The following is a 6,952-nucleotide window of genomic DNA, read 5'->3' on the forward strand; positions in this document are numbered from 1 at the left end:
GGGCTTCAGAATCTGTATTTGCTTAGGGTATGTGGTTGGTTCAGTTGGTGAAGCGAGCAACTCTTGATCTTGGAGTTGTGAGTTTGGGTCCCAAGTTCACAGTAGAGATTACTTAAAAAAAAAAAAAATAAAATCATTAAAAAAAAAGTTGTATGTGCTTGCCTCCAACAAAAAGCATCTTTTCTCCCTCTTTCAGGAGAGGAAGTGGGTTATATATTCCAGAGATCACTCTCCCAGGCATTTATCTGAGCAAAATGAAGGACATCGCTTCACATAGTCTCTGCGTGAATGTTTAGAGCAGCTTTTTCCATAATGGAAGAAAATTGGAAACTTGAAAAAATACCCAGTGATAAGTGAACAGTTGAACAAACTGTGGTGTATTCCTACCAGGAAATATTACACAGCAATAAAAAGGAATAACTTATTTACATGTGCACAACTTGTGAGATTCCAAAGGCATTATGTGAAGTGAACAAAATCACTCTTAAAATGTCCATACTGTGGGACTCCACTTCCACAATATTCTTGAAGTTATAGAAAACATATTGGCATGTGCCAGAGGTTTGGGTGGTGGGGCTCAATGTCATAAGAGAGGCTAGCACAAGGGTGAGCTCTGGGGCCTTGGTATTGTTCTGTACCCTGAATATGGTGTTGGTTATGCAAAATACACATGAGCAGATCAACACACAAAAAAGCTTGGAATGTTACACGGTTGAGACCCTTGATATAATAAGCACTGGGTGTCATATGTTACTGGTGAATCACTAAATTCTACCCCTGAAACTAACACTACACTATATGTAAACTAACTCTGATTTACATAAAATCTTGAAGGAAAAAAGAATTGAGTATAAAACAAAATGTCATTGCCATTATAATGTGGACACTAACTATGACATTATCTAAATTTAAAGTATGAAGGGGGTAGGGTAGAAATACGCACATGTGGTGTTGTTTCCATAGTAACAGAGCATTGCATCCCCATCATGCAGAGTGGGAAGACAGTGAATAATGCCCATGGGTGAGAAGTCAAGAAGAGAAAATACATGCATGCTCTATGAGATCTGGTTATAGAATCTGGAAGAATCAGTTAAAAATTATCAATTAAAGGAGTGGAAAATGGTTGCCTCTGGGAGGTGGAAAATAGGGAGGTTGGGAGATTCCAGTTTTCACACATAGAAAGTATAGAACTATTTGCCTGTTGAAGCGTGTACATGTATAACTTTAATGAAGGTAAAAACTAATCTACGTGAGATGATTGATGTTGTAAGAGTTACACAGAAGGGAATGTCCATACAGTAGTCTGAGTGTGATAAACTTGATGGATAGAAGATCAATGTTCAAAACTCAATTACATTCTCACACAGAAGTCGCAAACCCTTAATAATAATTTTTAAAAATTTTTAAAAATTTCTTTTTATTTATTTTCAGCATAACAATATTCATTATTTTTGTACCACACCCAGTGCTCCATGCAATCCATTCCCTCTCCAACACCCACCACCTGGTTCCCCCAACCTCCCACCCCCCTGCCACTTCAAACACCTCAGATTGTTTTTCAGAGTCCATAGTCTCCCATGGTTCACCTCCCCTTCCAATTTCTCCCAACTCCCTTCTCCTTTCTAACTCCCCATGTCCTCCATGTTATTTGTCATGCTCCACAAATAAGTGAGACCATATGATAATTTTAAAGATTCTGTACACCAGAAAGTATTAAAGATAGCTCTATGGATTGCATGGAGCACTGGGTGTGGTGCAAAAACAATGAATACTGTTACGCTGAAAAGAAATTAAAAAAAAAAGATAGCTCTAAGTAAGGATGCAAAAGCACATCAGTGAAATAAGTCAAGCAGAGAGAGTCAATTATCATATGGTTTCACTTATTTGTGGAGCATAACAAATAGCATGGAGGACAAGGGGCGTTAGAGAGGAGTAGGGAATTTGGGTAAATTGGAAGAGGAGGTGAACCATGAGAGACTATGGACTCTGAAAAACAGTCTGAGGGGCTTGAAGTGGCGGGGGGGGGGTGGGAGGTTGGGGTACCAGGTGGTGGGTATTATAGAGGGCACGGCTTGCATGGAGCACTGGGTGTGGTGAAAAAATAATGAATAATGTTTTTCTGAAAATAAATAAATTGGAAAAAAAAAAAGCACATCATGGGACTAAAAAAAAAAAAAAAAACCCTGTAAACTTGTGAGCTGAAAGTCATCAGAGAAAACCTAAAATACCTCATGTCCGTGAGTGACAAAACTCAGTATCAGAAAGATGTCAATTTGCACACATGGATATACAAAGTGAAATCAATCAAATCATAATTGTAAGAGGGTTTTTAATGAAAGTTGACAAAGTGATTCTAACTTGCATCTGGGCCAAGGAGAGCCATAGTTGTTCTGAACAACAAGACAAGGTGGGAAGTTTTGCCCAAAAGAGGTATTGAAACATATTATAAAGCTGTTCTAATTGAGACAGAGCAGTTTTTAAATACACACACACACACACACACACAAATATAATCAGCAAAACTCTAATTGACATAAATATATATTCTTCAGTGGAGCTCTGATGAAATCTTTTTTATGCACATAAAAATGTGATTGTCCATATTTTTGTTGCTTTGTTGTTAGAGTTCTTTAAATATTCTCTCAGCCATTGCAAACTTCTTTTTAGAGGGCCAGACAGTAAATGCCTTATGGCTGCCGCCCTTCAGGTCTGGGCTGCAATCACTTCTCTCTGACACCTCAGCCTGAAAGAAGCCATCGATTATAAACTTGATTAGTACCAGCAGGCAGTTGTCCCTGATCCAAGTCCTTCATCAGATTTCATGTGACACTTATTTTCTCCCAGTCAATAACCTTCCTTTTCTTTTTATTAACAGTATCTTTTGAAGAATAAAAGTTTTAAAGTTTCATGAAGTCAAATGGATCAATGTTTTCCTTTATTGATTGTGTTTCCCCTATCTTATCTATAAACTGTCTGCTAACCCAAGACCAAAAAGATTTAGTTTTGTGCCCTCCCACAGTTTTTTCTAGAAGCTTTATTGCTTCATATTTTATATTTAGGTGTGATCCATCTGATCATTGTTCATAGTATTTTTGTGTGTGTTGTTCAGTAATATTGATATTAGGTAATATTATTTTAGGAAGGAGATTATGCTGAGTGAAATAAGTCAGAGAAGGTCAATATGGTTTCAGTTATTTATGGAACATAAGGAATAGCATGGAGGACATTAAGAGAAGGAAGGGAAAAATGAAGGGGGCAGAGAATCAGAGGGGAGAGGACTATGGACTTTGGGAAGCAAACTGAGGGTTATAGAAGGGAGGAGGGTAGGGGGACAAGTGAGCCCAGTGATGGGTATTAAGGAGGGCACAGATTGCATGGAGCACTGGGTGTTATATGCAAACAATGAATTATGGAACACTACATCAAAAACTAATGATGTACTGTATGGTGACTATCGTAACACAATAAAAAAGGACAATATTATATTTTGCGTGTAAAGAAATAGTCAAGAGTCATTTTTTAAAACATACTATTATCTAATTATTTCATGGCCATTTGTTGAAAAGATGGTCCTTTCCACATTGAATTGTTTTGAATCTTTGTCAAAAAAATCACTTGGTCAGGGCAGAGAAGTAGCAGGCTGAGATGACACCAGGTAGCAGGAGATCAGCTAGATAGTTTATCAAACCATTCCGAATACCTACAATTCCAACGGGAAGATCGAAGGGAAGAAGAGCAGCAATTCTAGAAACAGAAAATAGATCACTTTCTGAAAGACAGGACCTTAGGAGAAGTGAATCCAAAGAGGGAAGATAGACAACAGGGGAGGGGCTGTCTCCCGGCCAGCAGTGGAACAATGGAGCACAAAATCAGAACTTTTAGGTCTGCTCCACTGAGGGACATTGCTCCAGAGGCTAAGCTGGGGTCAAGCCAACACGGGGACTGTGTGTTCTCAGTTCCTGCAGGGTCACAGAAGGATCACGGGTGTCTGAGTTTCACAGAGCTCACAGGTATTAGAGCAGGAAAGCTGGCTACAGAGACAGAGCTGAAGAGTAAGCTCTCAACTTGGGGTTATCTTAACTGTGATCTGTGGCACAGTCAGGCCACTGCTCTGTGAGCAGAGACCCCACACGATCAGGGGAGATTCCCCTGGAAGAGTGCAGGGATGATGGGTTTGGAGACTCCAGGTAGGGCTGTGTGCCAGAAACAGCGATGCTTGGTCACAGGCTGGGTGAGCTCAGAGTGCAGATGGAAGCCAGGGAGACGGAAGTGATTGAGCGCTTTTCTCCGAGGGCACACTGAGGGGTGGGGCCCTGAGCTCTTGGCTCCTCTGGATGGAGATTGGAAGGCCACCATTTTCATTCACTTCTTCCAGAGCTCTACAGAAAGCCTTCAGGGAACAAAAGCTCCCGAAAGTGAACCCTAGCAGATTACTTAGCCCAGTCCCTGTTAAGGGTGGTGCAATTCTACCTCAGGCAAAGACACTTGAGAATCACTACAACAGGCCTCTCTCCCAGAAGATCAGCAAGAAATCCAGCCATGACCAAATTCACTTACCAAGGAGAACAGTGGAATTCCAGAGGAGGAGAAAGCAAAGCATGGAATTCATGGTTTTCTCCCCATGATTCTTTAGTCTTGCAAAGTTAATTAATTTTTTTAATTTTATTTTTTCTTATGCAAATTTTTAAAACTTTTACTCTTTCTTCTTTTAACGTTTTTAAACTAGTTTATCTTAAAAATACCTTTCATAAAAAAATATTTTTGAATCTTCATTATTATAGTCATATTTTATCCTTCATTGTATCTAACTTTGTTTTTTGCATACGCATAGGGTTTTTTGTTCTAAAAAATTCTGAGATAAAACTTCTTCTAATAGATCAAAATATACCTTAAATCTAGCACAGGGCTTTGTTCTAGTCTCCAGCCTGAGCAAATTCCCTCCACTTTCTTTTTCTTTATTCTCCCAACAAATTTATCTTATCAACTCCTCTTTTAGAAATTTTTAACTTTTTTTTAAATTTTTCATCTTTATAGTCATATTCCATCCCTTCATCGTGTTTACTCTTATTTTCTGTGAGTGTGTATGTGTGTGTGTATATATATATATATATATATATATATATAATTCTTTAAAATTTGGGGAGGTAGTTCCTTCTAAGGTACCAAAATACTCCCAGAGTTAAGTGGATGACTTAGTTATATTCACCAGTCTAAATATATATATATATATATATATATATATATATATATATAATTAAATTGATTTATTTATTTTCAGAAAAACATATTCATTATTTTTTCACCACACCCAGTGCTCCATGCAATCCATGCCCTCTATAATATCCACCATCTGGTACCCCAACCTCCCACCCCCACCGCCACTTCAAACCCCTCAGATTGTTTTTCAGAGTCCATAGTCTCTCATGGTTCACCTCCCCTTCCAATTTCCCCCAACTCCCTTCTCCTCTCTAACACCCCTTGTCCTCCAAGATATTTGTTATGCTCCACAAATAAGTGAAACCATATGATAATTGACTCTCTCTGCTTGACTTCTTTCACTCAGCATAATCTCTTCCAGTCCCGTCCATGTTCCTAGAAAAGTTGGGTATTCATCCTTTCTGATGGAGACACAATACTCCATAGTGTATATAGACCACATCATCCTTATCCATTTATCTGTTGAAGGGCATCTTGGTTCTTTCCACAGTTTGGCGACCGTGGCCATTGCGGCTATGAGCATTGGGGTAAAGGTGGCCCTTCTTTTCACGACATCTGTATCTTTGGGGTAAATACCCAGGAGTGCAATTGCAGGGTCATAGGGAAGCTCTATTTTTAATTTCTTGAGGAATCTTCACACTGTTCTCCAATGAGGCTGCACCAACTTGCATTCCCACCAACAGTGGAAGAGGGTTCCCCTTTCTCCACATCCTCTCCAACACATGTTGTTTCCTGTCTTGTTAATTTTGGCCATTCTAACTGGTGTAAGGTGATATCTCAATGTGGTTTTAATTTGAATCTCCCTGAGGGCTAATGATGATGAACATTTTTTCATGTGTCTGATAGCCATTTGTATGTCTTGATTGGAGAAGTGTCTGTTCATATCTTTAGGCAGTATAAACTTTTTAATAATGTTTATTATTCTAATCCAAGAGCATGGAATGGTCTTCCATCTTTTTGTGTCTTCTTTGATTGCTTTCATGAGTGTTCTGTAGTTCTTCAAGTACAGTTCCTTTACCTTTTTGGTTAGGTTTATTCCCAGTTATCGTATGGCTCTTGGTGCTATAGTAAATGAATCGATTCTCTAATTTCCCTTTCTGTGTTTTCATTGTTAGTGTATAAGAAAGCAAGTAATTTCTGTACATTGACTTTATATCCTGGCACATTACTGAATTGCTGCATGAATTCTAGTAGTTTGGGGGTCAGAAAACTCTATACTCAGAAAACTCTAAAGTACTCATGAAAGAAATTGAAGAAGACACAAAGAGATGGAAAAATCTTCCATGCTCATGGATTGGAAGAACATATATTGTGAAAATGTCTATGCTACCTAAAGCAATCTACACATTTAATGCACTCCCTATCGAAATCCCACCCATTTTTTCCCCAAAGAAATGGAACAAATAATCCTAAAATTTATATGGAACCAGAAAAGACCTCGAATAGCCAGGGGAATATTGAAAAAGAAAAACAAAGTTGGTGGCATCTCAATTCCTGACTTCAAGCTCTTTTACAAAGCTGTCATCATCAAGACAGTATGGTACTGGCACAAAAACAAACATATAGATCAATGGCAAAGAATAGAGAGCCCAGAAATTGACCCTCAATTTTATGGTCAACTAATCTTCGACAAGGCAGGAAAGAATGTCCAATGGAAAAAAGACAGTCTCGTCAACAAATGGTGATGGGAAAATTGGACAGCCACATGCAGAAAAATGAAACCGGGCCATTTCCT

The sequence above is a fragment of the Neovison vison genome, chromosome 8 (genome assembly GCF_020171115.1).
Source record: "Neovison vison isolate M4711 chromosome 8, ASM_NN_V1, whole genome shotgun sequence".
NCBI classification, from domain to species: domain Eukaryota; kingdom Metazoa; phylum Chordata; class Mammalia; order Carnivora; family Mustelidae; genus Neogale; species Neogale vison.